This window comes from Rhamphochromis longiceps, linkage group LG22, assembly GCF_057381845.1.
Source record: "Rhamphochromis longiceps isolate RC_006_pf linkage group LG22, R_longiceps_female_GT1.1, whole genome shotgun sequence".
NCBI classification, from domain to species: domain Eukaryota; kingdom Metazoa; phylum Chordata; class Actinopteri; order Cichliformes; family Cichlidae; genus Rhamphochromis; species Rhamphochromis longiceps.
The window spans coordinates 22,506,418-22,527,222 of NC_140577.1; positions in this window are offsets into that span (position 1 = coordinate 22,506,418).

Sequence of the window (20,805 nt, forward strand, 5' to 3'; positions counted from 1 at the left end):
ATGTTGACTCTGCACAGTGTGTCTCTGACCTGATGCTGCTCCAGCTGGTTGGGAGCGTCGTCCCTCTCTGTAACGGCAGGATTGGTGATGGTGTCCCTGTTTTCTTGGTCGAAGCGGGCGAAGAAATGGTTTAGGGTGTCAGGTAAGGTGATGTAGGGAGAGTTGGTTTGTGTGCAAATGTCTTTGTAGCCAGTGAGTGTCTTGATCCCCTGCCACATGTTTCTGGAGTTCTTTGTGTTAAAGTGTTTCTCGATGCGCTGTTTGTATTTGCGCTTGGCTTCTTTTATGCCTTTAAGCAGAGATTGGCGTGCCTCTTTGTAGACTTGCTGGTCTCCTGATTTGAAGGCGCTGTCACGTGCTCTTAGTAGGGCTCTCACCTCACTGTTGAGCCATGGCTTCTGGTTTGGGAATACTTTAACAGTCTTTGTTGTTGTTACACTCTCAGTATAGAAGCTGATGTATGAGAGTACGGCAGATGTGTGGCCCTCCAAGTCTGATCCTTCTGCAAAAACACTGCAATTCGTGTTATCAAAACAGTCTTGTAGGGCCGTGGTGGTGGTCCACATTCGTACAGATGTTTTTTGCCTTTGAATTAGAGGTCTATAAGCAGGGATCAGGGACAGAGAGAGATGATCAGAGAGTCCGAGATGTATGCGTTTCCCGCTAGCTCAATCGCAGTGTCTGGGGTAAAAGAGTCCAGCCAAGTCTCTGTGATGATCATAACACAGTAATCCAAACAGCGTGAGGTGATCCACAGCGCGAGGTGATCCACAGTCGTAGCTCATCCATCTTGTTATTTAGTGACCGTGAGTTGGTGAGGAAGAGACTCGGAATAGCCATGTGGGTTAGCACGTAGCCAAGCTCTCAGCCCTGCTCTCTTCCCTCGCTTCTGTTTCCTGTGCCTCCGTCGCCTACGCCATTTCAGTGGTGGTATGGTGAAATTAGAGTCAGTGACCCTCCAGATCTCTGGGGGAATTGAGTCCCAGTCATTGTCAATGAAGGTATGCAGATTTTTGTGGTTTAGAACCGCAAGCAGTGCTCCTGCATGTCGGAGGAAAAGTGAAACAAAAATACACAAAATAAAAAGAAAACCGCTAAGTTGAGGAGAGCGCCGGGCCGCTCATGAAGTCTTTCTTTTTAGTTATGATGAAATGTGTCCATTGATTAAAGTATACTCCTCATTTGAAATCTAATGTCACTCTATTCTTAGTTTCGTCTTTAAAGTACTAAATGACCTTAGTCTAGTCAGCCAGTTAAGTCATTCTCCATCATCTTGTTTAAGCTTGAAACCCGTCTCCTTAAAAAAGCCCATCATATCCCCATCTCCCCTCTGAATCACTTCCTATTTCCTCTAATAACCCTAATTACTCTAAAAACCTTTAACTCTCTACTTAGCTGTTATTTTGTTCTTCCTGAGGCACTTCTGTCTAAGAGGATTATTTACAGTTTTATTTTTAATGTTATCAGGGCACAGAGGCCTTGACCTTGACCATAATTGCTGGATTTGATATAATAATAGCTCTGTGCTCAGAAGACAAAAAGCAAGTTGTCTGATTTTTAAGTTCTTGGAAAATTTTCATTAAAGCACATTTATGGTCTGTGTTTCTCTATTAAGATAAGGAAATGTCGGGTTGTGATTGCATTAATATAGTCTATACACAGTGATAGTAAACATGATCAGTGTTCCCTCTAATTTTTCATGTGTCTGTATAAATGGTAAAGAGCAGTGATGACATTCCTGTTTGTGTGCAAAGTGACCAATGCAAGAAACACAAATGGGCCCTGACTCCCTGATTGTGGTGTCAGAAAGGAGGAGCCTATCTAGGTCAGACCTTCCCAAAGTGTGGGGCCCATCCCCTAGGGGGGGTGCAGAGTCATGGCAGGGGGGGCGCAGTATGAGAAGGAAAAAAAGAAAACGCTTGGACACTGCTAGCACGGGGCGCCCACACAAACGCAAAGCAGGAGATGAAGCATCGCTGAATATGTTTCCAAACCAACTTCATTCTAAGCCAAAGACTAGAAAATATGGTGAAGCATATCTTCCCTTTGGTTTCACATGCACAAGTGCCGAGGTAGGTCTCCCCTGCAGAATTGGTTTTCCCTTTGTCGGGAGCACGTGCTGGGCTCTTCAAATCACGGACAAACAGTATCCCACATTCTTGATTTTTAGTTCACAAACACTTGTTGTAATAAATAACTACTCCTGTGTGGCATGAATAAGGCACGGCGGGACCACGGAGCGACGTTCAGCGCCAACTTTATTTGATTCACGTCACACCACACCACCACCAACCCCTGAGTCCCCGTGTTTTAACACGGCGGGCGTGATTGCGGATGCCGTGCAGGTGCGTCCGCACGGCCCCGCAGACCACGCCCCACCACATACCCCCATCGCCCGATTGAGGCCGGGGAGCAATCTGGCCGAACCTACTCCCCCCCCCGCGAACTGGGGCGAGACTCGGCCCCTAAACATCGGCGCCCCAGCCCCTGACCAAGCGACGGGGAAGCGTCCGTTCTGGTGGCCGCCCGCGCATCCAGCGGCAACGGCGAAGCTGGTCCGGAGGTCGGCCGCGTAGCAAGCGGACACGGCCCCACAGGCATGGCCGTGAGCTCCTGCACACAGGCGGCTGGGCAGACGTCAGGCGCGCAGAATCGACTGGTGGCAGCGAGGCTGGACTAGCCAGCCCGCCGATCCCCGGCCTAGCGGGGCTGTCCCGCTCCTCTGCCTCCAACTCCGGCTGCACAGGCTGCCCTGGAGCAGGGACCTCCGTCTCCCCGCACAGCTGCTCCGCCACCGCCTCCGCCACTCCCGTTTGGAGCGGCTCCCCGCTCTGCGCCTCCGCCCCCAGCAGGCACAGCCCCTCGCCCACCTCTGGGTGGAGCGACTCCTCTGCCTCCGGCAGGTGTAGACCCTCGCCCGCCTCGTCCTCGGCCTCCGGTTGGAGCGGCTCCTCCACCGCTCCCGGCAGGAGCAGCCCTTCACCCGGCTGCTCCTCCTCCTCCGGCAGGCTCGGACCCCCGCGTGGCTCGTCCACCACCTCCGGCTGCCGAGGTGACCCACACGGCTCCTCCACCGCTTCACTGTCCTCGGGACACGCTTGTGGGGGTGGCGCCCAGGCCCAGAGCAGCGCTGCCAGCTCTGCCATCTTCCCCAGGTGGCGTTCGCTCTCCTTCCGCAGCTCTTCCTGTTGGCGACGCACCTCCGCCGCCTGCTTCCGCTGGGCGGCCGCTATTTCGGCCACCCTCTCGGCCAGCTCTTTCCTTTCCTGGCTCTGGTAGGTACCCGCCATGCCGCCTCCTGGGTTTCGGCACCAATGTGGCATGAATAAGGCACGGCGGGACCACGGAGCGACGTTCAGCGCCAACTTTATTTGATTCACGTCACACCACACCACCACCAACCCCTGAGTCCCCGTGTTTTAACACGGCGGGCGTGATTGCGGATGCCGTGCAGGTGCGTCCGCACGGCCCCGCAGACCACGCCCCACCACATCCTGACATTTTGGAGATGTTTGCTCTTTATACAATAAAGTTACAGCAGGATACAAATAATATCAGGCGAATCCTGCCACGATTTGTTCCCACAGCTGTTTATGTTTTTAAACCTATTTTGCACAGAGAGGCATTTTTTGAAAAATGTATTGATAGCAATGTTGAATATTATTACACAGAAGAAAAAAAAACAGCTACATGTAAAATAATCACACCGTGACGCCTCTGCCTTTGTAAATGGAGGGACAGTAACTGCATGTAAAACTTGAAAATAGTCAGATTAACAGTAACAGTATTTCGTCTCTCTCTGCCATTCTGCAATTCATCTCATGTAAACATTAATGTGGCGCACAGCATGGCGTGAAAAGAGGCACATACTTTTGATGTTGCCAGACGAACTCTGTATTCCTCGTCCGCGAAAAAAACACGGGGACTCAGGGGTTGGTGTGGTTGTGATGTGGCGTGAATAAGGCACGGCGGGACCACGGAGCAACGTTCAGAGCCATCTTTATTTAATTCACATCACACCACAACCACACCAACCCCTGAGTCCCCGTGTTTTAACACGGCGGGCGTGATTGCGGATGCCGTGCAGGTGCTTCCGCACAGCACCGCAGACCACGCCCCACCACAAAGGAGTTTTAAAAATTCTCAGTTTTCGGTGATTCAAAATGCCGTTTACGTGTGGACGAAACAGCTGCGTTTTCAAAAATACCCGTGTAGTTGCGGACGTAGGGTAAAATAGTATTTTATTACTACCTGTCATTTATTGCAGGTTACTTGTATTTGCTTAATTGTTTACTAAATGTTTGAGGTGTGAAATAAACCCCAATGAAGCAAAATATGGGTGTGTGTGGTTGGAGGATGTGTTAGTGCGTGCACGCGCGGGGGATGGGGGGGGGGGGGGGCAAATGTTTTTCGTGTAAAACAAAGGGGGGCCCAGCAAAAAAAGTTTGGGAACCACTGATCTAGGTTGCAGACCATAGTGGATAATCCTTTTCACCCTCTGGATAATGTGTTAAACCCACCACAGGAGCACATCAATCAAAAGATTCATTTCACCACAGAATCCCACAGGAAAAGGCTCCTACCTCATGGCCAACAAACTTTACAACTCTGTATAGATAGAAAGATACCTTATTGAAAATAACAGTAATTTCACTTCATGGAACAATAAAGTATCAACCTATATAAGACAGCTAAGAAATTTTCTGTCATTGCTATGCAGACGATACACAGCTGTACTTTTCTGTTAAGCCAAACAACCTCTCCTACCTCAATGAATGTTTCAGTGCCATTAATAAGTCGAAGCTTCAAATTCCTTCCTTCTTAATCCTGGCAAAACAATGGAGTTTTGCTGAGCAGGTCTGTCATTAGATGAAATCATTTAGTAAGAACTTTGGTGCTATTTCTATACAAAAGCAGAATTTTGAATCTCACATCTTAAAGCTCATCCAGTCTTGTTCATTCATTTGAAAAAAAAAAAAAAAACCCATACAGTACAAAATATGATTTAACTATGGAAAATTTATATTAACATGATGTACTTATTGGTGTTATTTTTAATTATTTATATAGATTTATATAGATTATATGATCTATTTTAATCTTTTCTAGCTTTCATTTTTGTATTTGAGCATCTTTAACACAGCAATTTCTGGCCAAAATCTCTGTTTGGTTCCTTTATAATGAAATAAGGGCAAAACATTGATATAGTGATGTGTCTCACAAATAGTCCATTTGAAGGATTCAAAAACATGTAGGCATGCTGGTTACAAGTCATGCAATACACAGTCACATCTCTTTTTGTACCTTTCTTCCTTTACATGTTGCCAAGTTTGCTGTGGGCTAAATTGGTTTTCTGGCAGCAATGCTCAGTGTGCAAAACATGTTCATATAACCTTTGTTACTATGAGATATGGAAAATGGTCTTTTGGTATTTCTGATGTTTTGCGTAAGTGCCTAATCACTATGCACGTACATTGCCTTGTATACTTTTTAAAAAGATTGAAGCAGTCCTTATTTTGTCCTTGTTTTGGCATATAAGTATAAAACACAGCAGGTACTTTAGTATTTGTGGGACATAGAGACATTACAGATCAAGAGGTTATGGCTGAGTGGCTGCAGTCTTTGAAAAATAGTATGAAGCCAAAAATCAATATTAGGAAGACAAATTGGAGGATAAACTGAAGAGGGAAAGTGAAGTACTTTTCACCTTGACTAGAGAGATTACTTTCAGTTTGTTTGTTTTTGGCTCGGCAAACATGCCACTAGAAGAGCTTTTAATATGTGAAATAAATTTAAGGTAGCTCAGTTCATCTTGCAAGTTTCACTTTCAGTCAAGGTATATTTTGTTATTCTAATAGTCCTTCTTCAACATCTAACGTAGTGCTACTGAACAACAATATACAAACACATTTGAAAAAGAATCAGACATTGTAAATGGTAAATAAAACAATGCTATGATAATCAAACTTCCCCATTATAGAGTAATAAAAGTGCCTCTATGGCCATATCAGTGAAATTCTGAATTTTACAATCTTGATGCCTTTGCACGAAGGATTTTGAATGACACCAACAAAGTTTGCACTTGCTCTGCTTAATTCTGTTGGAGTCAAGTATATTCCAAATGGCAAAAATGGCGTTAAGCATTTAGTTTAACATGGCTGACTTCCTCTAGGGTTGGGGTATGACTGTTGAATGCTCTGAATGCACCTGCTGCCAAATTTGGCACATGACGATCATACCCGAGTCTGAAACAGACAGGTTCAGTGGAGCCATTTTTCAAGCCCACTGCACCAAAAATAAAGTTTTTACCACATCTGATGCATGCATGAAGTTTTCACACATTTTTAAAGCATCCTTCACTCCTCAACAAGTGCAAAACAAAAAAAACTTAAAAAGGTAATATAAAATATACAATCATTATATCATATCTATTCTAAACTAATAACTAAACTAGCAACCAAAATGATGAAAAAAGGTAACATAAAATGACTAGAAAAAATATATGCTAAATATTTTAAGATTTATTTTACAATTTTTTTAGACAATAAAGATTTCACAGTGGTGAAGATGTGAATATAGATTGCACAAGGTTGTAAAAGAATAAAAGACAGGCATCATGTGACACAATGCTTTATTCTGGTCTCCCTTCTTAAACTGTGGAGTATGTCATTGTCTCTGCTTGCCTTTCTGTAAAAATTACCACGTGTCATTGTATGAGCGAGCATTATCTGGGAATCATGGATTACACTGGCAACTGTCATTATATATACGAGCTGGTGAAATATTCTAGCCTGGATCAAATTGGAGAGACTGATCAGAGCAGAGTGTCATCACATAAACAACACTAACAACATGAATGAAAACATGGCCTTCAACTGTCTTACCTTTGTAATTTACAGTTACTTTCTAAAGGTGCATGAACGTACGCATAACGAAAACCAATGTCGAGTTTAATTTAGAAGACAGGGATTAGCTAAATAGATCTGGTCTTTGCGATAGCCTATAGTAAAGAAATCACTTATAGTTTTAAGAAATTTAAATATCATATTGTTATCTATGCTGCCTGTGGGCTAATGGCACGCTATAATGCTCACATGAGCATTATACAAGCGTTTGCTGCTAAAGCCAGTTTTGGAAGCCTTTGTTAAAGATACAAAGGTTGTAAATTTTGATATGAGTAGGTGTGAGAGTATTAATGCCCTTGCACTTTCCTTTAAAAGAACTCTGAGTAATGGCTATATAGTGGAGACAGTTCTAGTTATTATGTCTAGTGCAGTTTTTTATGGCATCTGTGCTAATGCCTTTCAGCCACAGATATGTGCAACGCACTACAACATCTCAGTGTTCTTTTACTACATCTTTAATGCTCACTGCGCACAAAGTCCCTCAAACTAGGATGAGGCGTGAAGTGATGTAATCAACTATTTCAATTACATTGATTAATATGCTGTGGAGAGTCCCCAGAGAGCAGTGAGAGATCTATGAGGAGGGATTTGTGAAGAAAGTGGTGATTAGTTTTTGCTGTGTGCGTGTGTGTGTGTGTGTGTGTGTGTGTGTGTGTGTGTGTGTGTGTGTGTGTGTGTGTGTGTGTGTGTGTGTGTGTGTTTGTAGTAGAGAGAGATAGCTTGGAGGGTAGTGTGGATTTCATGAAATGGGTTAATGCTTCAAACTTATAGTTTCCATGACAACAGCAGTCTGATGAAGGATATGTAATTTGTGAAACTTAGTTGTTGATGCTGTAAGTATTTTTGACTTTGGTCTTGTTTTGCCCATCCCAAACATGCCCTGGTTAATTTAACCCTTTAAGACCTACCATAGAACAAGTCCGTCAGACCTTATGTTTACATTTTTACATACTGTAGGCCCATTTTTTTGAGTATTTTAACTTACTATACATCAATACAACCCTTATATCCCACATTTTAATAATATGTGTGTAACAAATCCATAGTAACTATAGAAATTGCTAAAAAAAAGTGCAATAAACCACGAAAAAATTGAAAAACGTTTTTTGTTTTTCACATATTTTTGTTGATACAAAAATATCAAACCTATATAGCTCAAAATTGTAAATGAAAAAAAGTTGCACAAAGTCCTTTCAAACTACACAAAATTTATTTGGAGTTTTTTCATCAATTCATTTTTGAGATATAATCATTTTTATAAACAGTAGTAAAAAACGAAAATCAATAAAATGCATATTGGGCACAATTTAACAACATGACAATAAAAATACAACATCAAAATGAACTATTTATAATAGTACAATACAATAATAGTACTTATAAGTGTCACAGGAATTTATATACAGAAAGGCACAGTCAAATATTGCTGTTCAGTAGCCCCGGTGGAGCATAACCAATAAATAAATAAATTAATATTTTGCACAATTTGGCAACATGACAATAATTTAAAAAAAAGTTTACAATAGTGCAGTAAAAGTTCTAAGTGTCACATTACTTTTAGAGAGAGAAAAAAGTCAAATATCATTCTTCAGCAGCAGTAGTGGAGGTGTGATAGGCCCTGTGACAGTTCCTGTCCACAATGACGCACAGAGCCACTTTGCATGCCTCACACTTGAAGGGTGTGCACTTCCCACACAGCCTGCACTTCCGGCGCCCCTTTGTGGCTTTGTTTTGACCAGATGCCCCTTCAACAATGGCAACTGGGATGTGTTGGTAGCTCTTCGCTCCTGATTGTGAGGACACCCCACAGAGTTCAGCGACCAACTGCTCCTGGAAATCCTGATGCGTCATTGGCTGCTGCTCCAGTCTGCCACAGAGCTCCTTGCTGACCAAGTAGCTGTTTGTGACAGCAATGTCTATAAAGTGGTGCAGAACTGTCACATACCACTTCCTGCTCTTTCTCCATGAAGAATAGGAGCCAATCAGCTGGTCTGACAGATCAACTCCTCCCATAAAGCGGTTGTAGTCCTTTACAGCTGATGGCACTGGCACCTCAATTGCTCTGTGTTGTCCTTCAGCCTTGCACATCCTTTTCACGGTGTCTCCTGAGAAGGCACTGTGCAGAGTTGAGCACACACTCACCTCCCTTGTGTCCATCCACTTGATAAAAATGAGAGGGCCCTCTCTGATCCACCTGATTGTCCCTCGTGGAGATTTTTTTGTCAGGGCGTTAAGTTTGGTTTTTGGGACTCCAACTCTAGTGTCCCGAAATGTCCCACATGCTCCAAACCCCAGATCATAAAGGTGGTGAAAAAGTGCTGGGCTTGTATAAAAGTTATCACAATAAATGTGATATCCTGTTCCCAGGTAGTTTTTGTTTATAAGTGCCATCACAGCATCAAATGACAGCCCCTTCCCAGTTACCAGAGTTGACCTCCCTGTATAAATGTTAAAATCCACTGTGTAGCCTGTGTTGTCAGATAGCACAAAAAGTTTTATCCCCCACTTTGTTGGCTTGCTTTTTATGTATTGCTTCAGGAAAACTCTGGCTTTAGTGGAAACCATGCGCTCATCCACAGAGAGGTTTTGCTGTGGGTGGTATACAGCTTTGCAGGATACACGTAAACTGTCATACAGGGGACGTAGTCTGTGCAGGCAGTCATAATCTGTAGTTCCTTTTTTTCTGTCATTGAGAGTGTCTTCCGCAGGGTCACTCATATGAATATTCCAAGTGATGGTGAGGAACCGGTCTCTGGTCATGACCTCAGAGGGATATTGCACATGAAAAATCGAATTCACGCGCCAAAAAGCTCTCATTTTAGGCAGCTTTAGAACCCCCATGTAGAGTGTTATGCCAATGTAATGGTACAGTTCAGCCTCTGTGAGATCAGTCCATGTGAATTTTTTGCCTGCAGCAATATTTTTAGCTGCATTTTTGTTTGTGTTGACACACAGTGTTCTTATAGCAGCATGGTCAAAGTATATCTTGAATAGTTCAGATGGCGATGGAAGGTCCACACATTCTGAAAATGGCAGCTGCACACCTGGCTTTCTTTTTGGACAGAAATTCGGTAGAGAATGAGGCAAGCTGTCAGGGTCCTTTTCACTCATCCAGGCAGCTGCATCACCGGGAAGTGACCTGGAGCGCTTGCCTCTTTTTGCCGGAGGACAAGTCATCCGACTCCTTCCCCTCCCTCTGCTTCCCTCCGGAGTAGGGGCTGCTTCAGTTGAGCAGGAGACTTCAGTTCCCTCCTCTTCAACATTATCAACACTATACACAAAAGAAATTGTACCATCTGTTCAATTTGTAAAGCACGAGAGTTATATAACGGTGCGTAATTTGGGCAAAATTGTGTCGCGGTGCGAAATTCCTCTTTTGCACTGCAAACGTAATTTTTCCTACGTTTCTCTTCCATAAAAAACATTATTTTATTTCAAACAATATACATACTTGTCTTGGCAAGGGTCAATCCCTTCAACGAAGTCGGCCTCATCCTCACTGTCGGCAGAATCAGGATCCGACAAATGGCCAGAAGCTCCGTATTCAGGAGGGGCGGTAATCAGATCCAAAGCTTCGCGCAATGTGAAGTATTTGGTGTGTCTGGATTGTTGCTGCATAATAATGTAATGGGTGGATGTGTTTGAGTGTGTAAAAAGTGTGTGTTCTGTGTTTTGTACATGTATGTTTCTAGAAAAAGCGACAATATACACGAGCGAGAGAAAAAACTAAATTTCCCGGGTGAAATGACGTCACTTCCTGTTGTTGTTGTACAGGTCCACGTGATAGGTCACGGTGACAACGTGACGAGGCATAATCAAAGTAGGAAGTGATGTGTACGGCTGATCAGATCGATAAAGAGTCTGGCTGAGGATTATGTTTTTTTTTTTATTTGTTCACTTTTTACATGATTTCTGCAAACATATTAGAGGAAGGAAACATCTCTCTGGGAAAAGCTGCATGTGCGATATGTAAGTACAAGTTCTCCAGTTTCATATGCAAAAAAAATTATTGCGCTAGCTTACGTGGTTGCAGTTCTACTGGGATTTAAAAATAGTTAGGCAAATCGGAGCGGGACCGCTCTGCTCGGTTCTAAAGGGTTAATCATAACACACATGACCTGATGTGGCCTTCACTGTCCGTTTTAGGAAGAAGAAACACTCCGGCATTCTTAAACATTCAGATTAGGTCTATGTTCACATAACAAACATCAAAAACCTCATCTGACTTAAGTTTGGCAGATTGCTCAATCAAGGCCATCTTCTCGGGTATAACCAGACAGCTTCCAGTGTGCTTCTTGAAAGTCTCAAAGAGCACTTTTTTGAGGAATGGCTTACATGAAACTAGCAGAGCCTTATTATGCAAAAATGGGGCAGGCAACACTAAGGAACAGATTGATCAGGGACAGTTGTTCTCCCAATAGCAGACACACATCTCTTACTTTCTCCTTTCGGATTCTACATGGTTAGCTCACTGTTCTTGTCTAAAGTTGTCTTAACTTATTTATTACACAGTGTCTCTGAATTTTCCTCATCACCATCTAATGATAAATTTCACATTCATTTGAGCATCGTACCATGATAGTCTGTGCCAAGTGTTTTCTATAATTCTCCATAACTGGAGCGCGCCAATACAATATTTAGTCTTTGTCCATCTAAATCTCAAAATAAACAACTCTGAAAAGTCACACATTTTCAATTCTTGGAGCCTGATATCATCCTAGCCATACTTAATTTTGTGGCATTTGACACTCAGCACCCTATAAAGTTTACGAAAAAATAGTGCAGTGACCGAAGAATATCCAGTTAAGTAGAGGATCCTAAGGGGATAAAAATGCCATTTTGATGTGAGAGGTCACAAGAGAGTGGGAAAACGTGTTCAAGCTAACACACAGGCTAAAAAAGTGCTGATAATATCTCTGTACAACTGAGATGTGCAGAAAGGCTATTTCAGGGCAACAAATACCCATCCATGCTAGTTTGTAGCTTGTCAATTCTGGGCTCCAGGAGATGTAAACCTCCATACAATGTCTCTTTAGAGAAACTGAAGGTTCTTCTTACACTTTGGCTTGCCCTGGCAGGTTTTTCCTTATTTATAAGTTGGGTTCGAGCTAATATCTTTGTCATTATTGAAATGTGAGTAGTTAATTAATAGACAAACCTTGAAAATGTATTTCACATTTTCTCAGAACCCATCTTGTTATGTGTGCTCAATAGTACACAAGGACAGAACCTGTTGAACCATGTTACCATTGCTACCCAAGGAAAACTTAAAATAAACAAACAAAAAATCTTGTTTTTGATATAATGTCCAAAAAGAAAACACCGGGTAGCACACCTGTTAGTAAATCACAAAATTATTACAGCTATTTCTATGTATCTATCACCATACAGTATGTATTTAAAATCATCTTGATATGTATTTTGATAAAATAAACTTTACGCGAGGTTCACTTAACAGTCTGTTTCCTAAGTGTTTAACTCTATCTCTCAGTCTTTATTTGGAAAGAGATTTGCTCAGTTGCTCAAACTGCATAAGCCAATAAAGATTTCAAGATGTTGATAAATGTTTTCAAAAAATCTAGTTAATAGAGTTTGAGTTAAGATTGCTTTGTCATGCCCTTATGCTGTCATATTGTGCAGTAAGCCCTGTCATGTCCCTGCTTTTCATTGTCCCTCTTTTCTAATTTTCTCACATTTAAAGTGTGACTATTTTAAGATACCTTTTTTAATACCTTGGTAGAAACTATATAATATATACTGTTAAAAGATCACTGTTGTTTCAAGTAGATATCACAGTATCACCCAATAGCCCATGTTGCATTCTGCGTCTCACACTATGAGATTGCCCGGAGCAGGATAAACACACCTCTCAGAGCTACCTTATCATGTTGGCTATAGACCCTGGCTTATTCCACTCACTGACAGCTACCTTTAGAGCTAACTAATAGCCCTGCCACCCACCTTTAATTGGAAATCTATGGCTGCATTTATTTTAGAGCACAGCTGACAAGCGCGAGTCTACACGTTTACGTATTATCAAACTGCAAACAATCAATTACTAGTGGACAGGACCTGATATTTCATGGGCAGTGTTTTTATCAATACATAAGAAGGATGAGAGGTCAGAGCTGAAGAAGAGTTTGTGGGGAACAGATTGTAGTGTGTATCAGATGAAAGCTCTTCTTTACCAGAACAATACCAAGAAGCATGGCCAAGATATAGACCACTAGTTTGTGAAAAGTTAAGAGCTTTTAGGAACTTCCTGTTAGATGTTGTAAGTCTTTCCTGTTCCTTCAGCATATAAGGTACTGATCTCACAAATTAGGTTGGTTATACATGACTGTAAACTGTTACAAGTTTCACAGGATTTTCCTGTTATTTTTTTAAAAACATGAACTATATGTAGAACTAAAATAACTAAAATGAAATTAAAAGTAACTGAATAACCATGACATTTAAATCTTTTTAAGAGTCACAAATGTAAAATATTGTCACAAATATGTAATGCTAATTTAATCAATGAAACTGTTAAGTTGAAATGTAACACAGTATGAAGTAAAAAGTGTAAAGTAAAAAAAAAAAATCAGGTAATGTTTATGTGTCGATTTATGGTTTTCTTCTGTTTTTGTTCTACTGCAGAATATTTTTAAGGTGGTTATCTGCTATAAAAAGACAGGCCAGGAAAATCTCCTTCATGTTTTTCTGTGTTTTATGCTCTGTTACTTTGACACAAAGGCATCTGCTGTGATGCTTACACCTCTGATAAAGTTTCACAAGTGTCAGCTTTCTTTTTATAGCATATTACAATTCCAATAACATTTTTCTGGACTTTAAAAAAACCCAACACATGCATATGAAGTGTATACAGTTGTAACAATTGTTACTGAAAAATGTGTTAAATGTACATATATTCTAGTTTTATGTACAGTTACATCTAAAATATATTACTGTTAAAATGATAAAAAATGAACAGTAATTATGAACACAGTTACCAGTTTTACAAAAGTCTCATGTTATTAGCTGAAAACATAAATTGAACATCTGTGAATATAATACTTTTCATGTGTTTTGGCCCAGTTTTATGGAGTGTGAATTAAAAGCTTTGATCTACTGCATCTACAGTGTGTGTGATTGTATATTTATGTTCATTTTAATTTGAGTGGGTGTGTCTGTGGGACTTGGTGATTTGCAGCATGCAGGCAGGAGCCATTTAATCAAACGAATGTGTCACAATGAGAAGAACTTTGAATATTCTGCACTCTTCTTGGAAAACAGGACAAAAACTTGACCTTGGTTATGAACAAAGCACAACTTGTATTCAGTAACTCTTCATGCTCTGCAGCTTCATATCTGTTTGTTCATATTGTTTCATTTCAGAGCCCATGTTCGAAAGTTCAAAGTTAAAGTGCCTGTTATTTATTTATATTTTTAAAGTTGTCCTGTAGTTTCTTAGCAGCACCATGGACATTTGTCAGGCTGCATGAGGCTTTTGTGAAGGGATTGATGGTGAGTGATGAATTAGCATAGTAATTGATAATTACTCAAAGATCAGCAGGGCCATTGTTTCTTAGACGGCTCAACATGTTTTCCCTCAGGTTTGGGTCAGCTTTAAAAGGAGAAATATAATTGAGTGCCATGTGGCTTAATTAACGAGCTCGCGCTAATTACTGGAAAATGAATGAAGAAAAGGGGCCACACATGTGCACATGCTCGAGACTTTAATTCTTTTCATTTAAGGTTCCACGAGTTACTTTGAACATAGGCAATTTGTCCTCAGACAAATTACTGATACATAATAACTGTGAAAACTGATTGACTACTAGATTAATAATCAAAAAATACCAAAAAAATGCAGCTTCTCAGCCAGGGGCGGAGCGTGGGGGTGGCTTACTGGGCTTAAGCCCGGGTTGTTTTGTCAGAAGCCCGGGGTCTTTTGGAGTGTAATTTTCTCATAGTTAGATGCCTGGCTGACAACTGTATAAAACAAAAAGTACACACAATATTGGAAGCACATAGTGCACACCGTGGGAATTTACGACTGTGTGTGAATCCCCCCTGATATTGGTATGATCCGAGCTCAGGCACTAAGCAACTGAGCGAGGGGGCGGGGCAGCTGCTGCCTGTGAGTGCGCTGTTGGAGAAACGGAGCCAGCCATACTAAGGAGATCTTAAGTTTGACCAGGTACCAAAGCAAATCAATCATCATAATGTAAATATGACGGTGAATCACGAAAGATTGATATCAAACTGATCACTTGACCAATATTACATTACTTGCTCTTCAAGTGAGTCAACAAATGGCGAAATGAAAAGCCGAACAAATGCTATTTTTTTTTTAGAGCCTTAGCTTACGTGTGTTTATTTCATATTTTCAGTTCTTACCCTCCCCGACTAAATCGGTTTCAGTTATGTACTGAAATATAAGAATGGACATTAGAGGCTTCTTTCAAAGAAAAAACTCAGGTAAATGTTATTTTATATATTGTATGTTTATATATTTGTATGTTGTTCAGTATATTTCTATGCAAAACAGGAGGGATTTCAGTACACAGCAGGATATTCACATTTGTAACCAGATATTTACATACACTTTAGGGAGAAAACATAAAACATTTTTACTGTACAACATCAATTTAGAGTAAACTTTTGTTTTAGATAAATATTGAAATATATTTTGAATTAGTTAAATGTCAGAATAAAGAGAGACAGAGCTGTCTATTTATTATCACTTTCATCATATTAAGGAGTACATGTACACTAAGTTTATTGTTAATTAATAAGAAAACTCCAGAGGATTCCATTCTGAGCTGAAGAAGCTTCTGATAGGTTCGTAGAGTCCATGTGAGTAAATTGGTGGCACAGCTGTGGATGCATATAAGGCAAAACACAGAGCCTGTTTCTTTGAAATGGGAAAATCAAGCGATATCAACCAAAACACCAGGAAGAGAACTGTGGAGCTCCATAAGTGTGGCTCAATTTTGAATACAATTTGGTGCCATTTGCAATTAAGAAATACAGATAGTTTCTCTCTTTACTCTTAAAGTTAACAAATATGTTTTTTATATTTATCAATCTAAAAAAATAAACATTTAGTCTGATTTGATGTTACAATTAAAAAAGTGTTTGTGTTTTGATCTGAAGAGTGTGTAAAGTGTTGATGATTGTCAGCACAAAGAGAGAGAGAGAGGAGAATGAGGACAGAACAGAGATGGAAGAGCAGGTGAGACACACATGTTAGTCAAATGGTTGTTTACCAAAAGTATCACCGTATCATAGCTACTCATGTATCTCGTACCTAGTGTTTCTTTTTAGGTTTGCTATTTTTCAAATTCTATATTTATTAAGTTATGCAGGCTTGTTTGCACAACAAGGCTAAATAATTATATAAACTTTTCTCAATCTAAATAGTGTACTTTGGTAGAATTAAAAAAACAAGTGTAGTGCAGGTCTATGATGATTTTTAGTGCTACTATCATCTAGTTCTGATTCTGGTTCTGTCTTGGTTAAGTCCTCAATAGTCCTGATTTTGAACTGTTGTAGTCCTGTTTTAATTCCGGATCAGTTCTGGGTCTGATTGAATTGGGGTTTAGCCCTCGTGTCTTGATACAGCCCCGACTTTGTTCTGCCTTGCTGCTTAATTAAAAAACTAGTTTAAGGTGTCCTGCACATGTGATATATATTTTTCCCTATATGAAGTCATTTTTTTTGAACAAAACTCAAAACAGAGCCTATTAGTCTTTCAGTCATTTCTAACCCCCCCCCCCCCCCCCCCCCTTTTTTTCAAGGTAGAGTTATTTTTTTCCAGTTTATTTAATAGAAAAAAAGAATAATGTATTTGTGAATATACATTGGTTAGTCTGTTGTTTAATTTCCAACAAAATCATAGATCGTAGAGTTACCATTAAAATACATAGGAGTGAGTGCTGGTTTGTGGAAGGTGCTATGTTATCCCACCACCTTGAATATCATGGCATCAACGTTCTGCCTAATATAATGTGACACCTGCCACATAAATAGTATGCCTAAGGTGGAGGAAAAGAGAACTCTTCTGTGTTCCTGTGCTGTGGAGGAAAGCCTTTCATTTGTGTCTGCACCGTCAGACTTAGGTATGAAACTTCATAACCTATGTTTTATCTCTGTTTTATCCTTACAGAAAGTTCTGTGTGTGGAGTTACTTCAGAATGAAGAAAAAAGCAAGACTGCCGAATGTAAGTTATGCAGTGCAAGTATTTTGGTGGTAGCAGTGTTGGGAACTTTAACACCACAAACATGATTAAACACTTACAGAAACACCACAGAAAGGAGTACACAAAACTTATCTAGGCCTCCAATACTAAGAAGAAGAAAAGTGTACCGTATCAACAAACACTTTTGGAAAACATTCAGAGGTGTGAGAAACTCCCTCCAGAAAGCAATAGAGCAAAGCTGATAACGGAGAAAATTGTTGAATTTGTCGTGTTCGATGACCAACCCCTTTCTGTTGTGGATACTGTCCATTTTTGATGCTTAATGGAGCATTTGGAGCCTCGCTACGTGCTGCCAAACAGACATTTTATCTCTGAGTAAGCTATCCCAGAGAAGTACAAGCAGGTGTGTAAGTTCATCTCTGAATGTTTGGAAAGCATTCCCACGTTAAGGTTAACAACTGATATCTGGAGCTCGGATGTTTGTCTATTGTCATTACTAAGTCTGACTGTACAATGGATAGACTCAAGTTTTACTTTGCAAAAAGCAGTGCTGCTAAAGAGTTTGGTTCACATTCAGGAGAGTCCATCGCTACCGCTATGGAGTGTTTTGTCTTTTTAAATGTGAGTATGAACTCATACAAAATGCAGCACGACATTAATAAAAACAGTTTTGTTTAAAAAATTGACTATATTGGATTCATATCGGTATTGGAGATATCCAAATTTATGATATTGGTATCGGACATAAAAAAGTGGTATCGTGCCATCCCTAGTTATAAGCTAGCATTATGTCAGCTAATGTTAGGCTTGTTATACCTTGTTGGGTCATAAAAAATCTAATTTTCCCTCTGATAAAGAGTTTGATTATATTCTGATGAGAGTTACACTAAGCATCAGAGTTCAACAATTAGTTTCACTTCAAAGAAAGTTTCACTTATGCTGACTAACAGCTGCTAGCAGAGGCCGACATGGAATTAAAGCAAAACCAGAAGTTTTTACCAAAAGAAAAGTTCCAGATATTAAAAAAACTCCCCTCAGTTTCGCTGTCAATATAATATCACCAGTCTAGCTACGATGATGGACTTGAACTGAGAGGGGTAAGAAAACAAAATAAAGTTCACAGCAACTTTGAGGCTCACACTAGGGCTGCGCGATTAATCGTTAGAAAATCGCGATCTCGATTCATACTTATGTGCGATCTCATTTCCAAATGACAACGATTAAAAAAAAAAAAAAAAAAAAGACGACGACGACTGTACCGCATTTTGATCCGGGACGTAATCTGCATGAAAACAAGCGCTCACTCTTCCTGCTCAACAAATGACAAGGGCGGAGCCTTATACCACGTGATACAGAAGCTGTGCCGTGTGATGCTAAAATTAGCAGGGAAAAAACAACGGAGAGCACATCAGGGATGATGAGAAAGTGACTGGAACCACCCAAACATCAATAACGGGAACCTTATACAGCGCTTCCCTATACCCGTCGAACTCCCACAGGCACAAAGAAATTACGGAGGCTATCACTTATCACCTGACCAAAGATATGGCTCCCATCAACACTGTGCAAAACGAGGGATTTAGGAAAATGATCAACACCCTAGACAAACGCTACACAGTGCCGTCCCGCAACTATTTTTCTATTGTTGCACTACCTGCTCTATACACGCAGAGTCGAGCAACGGTGGAGACGGAATTTCAAGCAGTACAACATTTTGCGGCAACAACAAAACGTGAGACATTTGTTGTTTTTATGTTTATTTATTGTTTTTATGTTCAGTCTCAACTGTTACGAAGTTGATGTCCAGTTAATAAGTGCAATACATATTTATACTGGAAAAGAAAATCGTGAGAGAATCGTGATCTCAATTCTAAGCCAAAAAATCGTGATTCTCATTTTATGCAAAATCGTGCAGCCCTAGCTCACACCATACTGTATAAGTCTGGAATTATGCTAATTATCGCGATTTTGTCATTTTATTTGAAGTAGTTATTACAGAAAAAAGAAGTATGTGCATTTTTGTAAATACATACACAACTAGAAATAGTGAATGAAGGGATTGTTACCCATTTATTTGGGGCTTACCCTCTTTTCCTTGCTAATGTTAGTGATATTACTTTTATTTGCTATATAATTATTATTATATAATTTTGGTCTTTTTTCATCTATTTTTCCTGTGTTTATTCCCTTTCTGTAAGGTACAGAGTCTGATACTCTTGGTTTATTCCCCCTCCATTAAGCCCACCAGTGCTTCTTGTCAGTCATTTAATCTGGCAGAGGTGTTATCAACCTAATGACAGACCCAATTTCCTCTTCCTCTAATGACAAGCAAATAATACCATCACATCAAACTGTAAGCCAGATGAAAGCGAAACCACAGTGCACATAAAAGAAGAGAGGTGATGCAGCTGTTTGTCAACCAAGGACAGGGGTGTCTGTCGATCTTTCTTATCTTTGCCTTTCTCCAGGACGTTTGTTCTTCATGTGCCCGCCTCCGCTTCTGATGTCAGATAGAATGAAAGCCGGGTGTTCATCATCGGGATCCAGGAGACCATCGGAGCACTCACTAGGGTCTCCCATGCGCACAATTTCCATTTCAAAGCCATCTCCTTTTAATGTTATAATTCCATCTAAGGCAATTGTTAAATGAACATTCCTAACTGCTGACTAGGACAAAGATATTTTGAAAAAAAAAAGATAGGAAGATGTATGCATTGATAATGAAGTAGAAAGAAGGTAGCGAGAGTGCGATCAAAGGTATGGTAATGTCTGTGGTAAAAAGGATAGGAACGTGCAGGGCCTCTGGAATAAGGAGGTGTAGTGAAGAGACAGAAAAGAACGCCTTTTGGGGAACAGCATGTGGAGGAAGACATGCAGCGGGTTGGAGATATTTATATAATATAGCATTAAGGCTATAGATAGGTTGGTTAAGAAATCATCTGAGATGTATAGTCCTCTTGTGGGCAAGCACCTGGGAGCATCTTGGATATTTCATTCCCACTTGTTTCAATGTCTTTAAGAGTGCAGTCCCAAAAAGCAGATAAAGCTGCACCTATGCTGTTGGAAGAGAGTTTTTAAAAATGTCAAAGTGCCGACTGCGCTTTAAAAACTGTAGACACTAATAACAAATCCAGGCACTTTAAAAACTTTGAGAAGAACTACCGAATGAGTTAGGAAGAGAATGGTCCCATTTAGAGTTCCACTTCTCCCCATTTTGTGTCTTTAATACCAATAAAGCTTGCTCACCTCCTCGTCTCCCATCTTTTCTCTTTGTGAGAACAGATGGATGAAGCTGCACCAGTGTCGCAGAAATGAAATTTTGAGGCTGATGAAACACTGACAGCTTTCCCTAGTGAGAAAACAAAGTTCACAACAAAAGACTGAAGCCGTTCCATTTATCTATTCAGACACTGTGATTTAATAATCCGTCTGTAGGAGTGTTATAGTAGTATTAGAATCAGCTGTTACTAACTTGAAGGACCCAAGCTCACATAATGTGATTATGAACTGTGTAAGAGGCAGATACTTTTGCACAGTACAGTTTACAAAAATATTTCAGGGAACAAGTGTTCCCACTTGGCAGGCTGCATCTTGGTAATGCCTTTGGGTACTTATTTGGTTACACTGAAGCCCCCAAATAAATGAACGGGAAGAGAGCTACAACTGTCTATTGTTACTGGGACTAACAACTGCCTGTGTATAATCACCAGCCA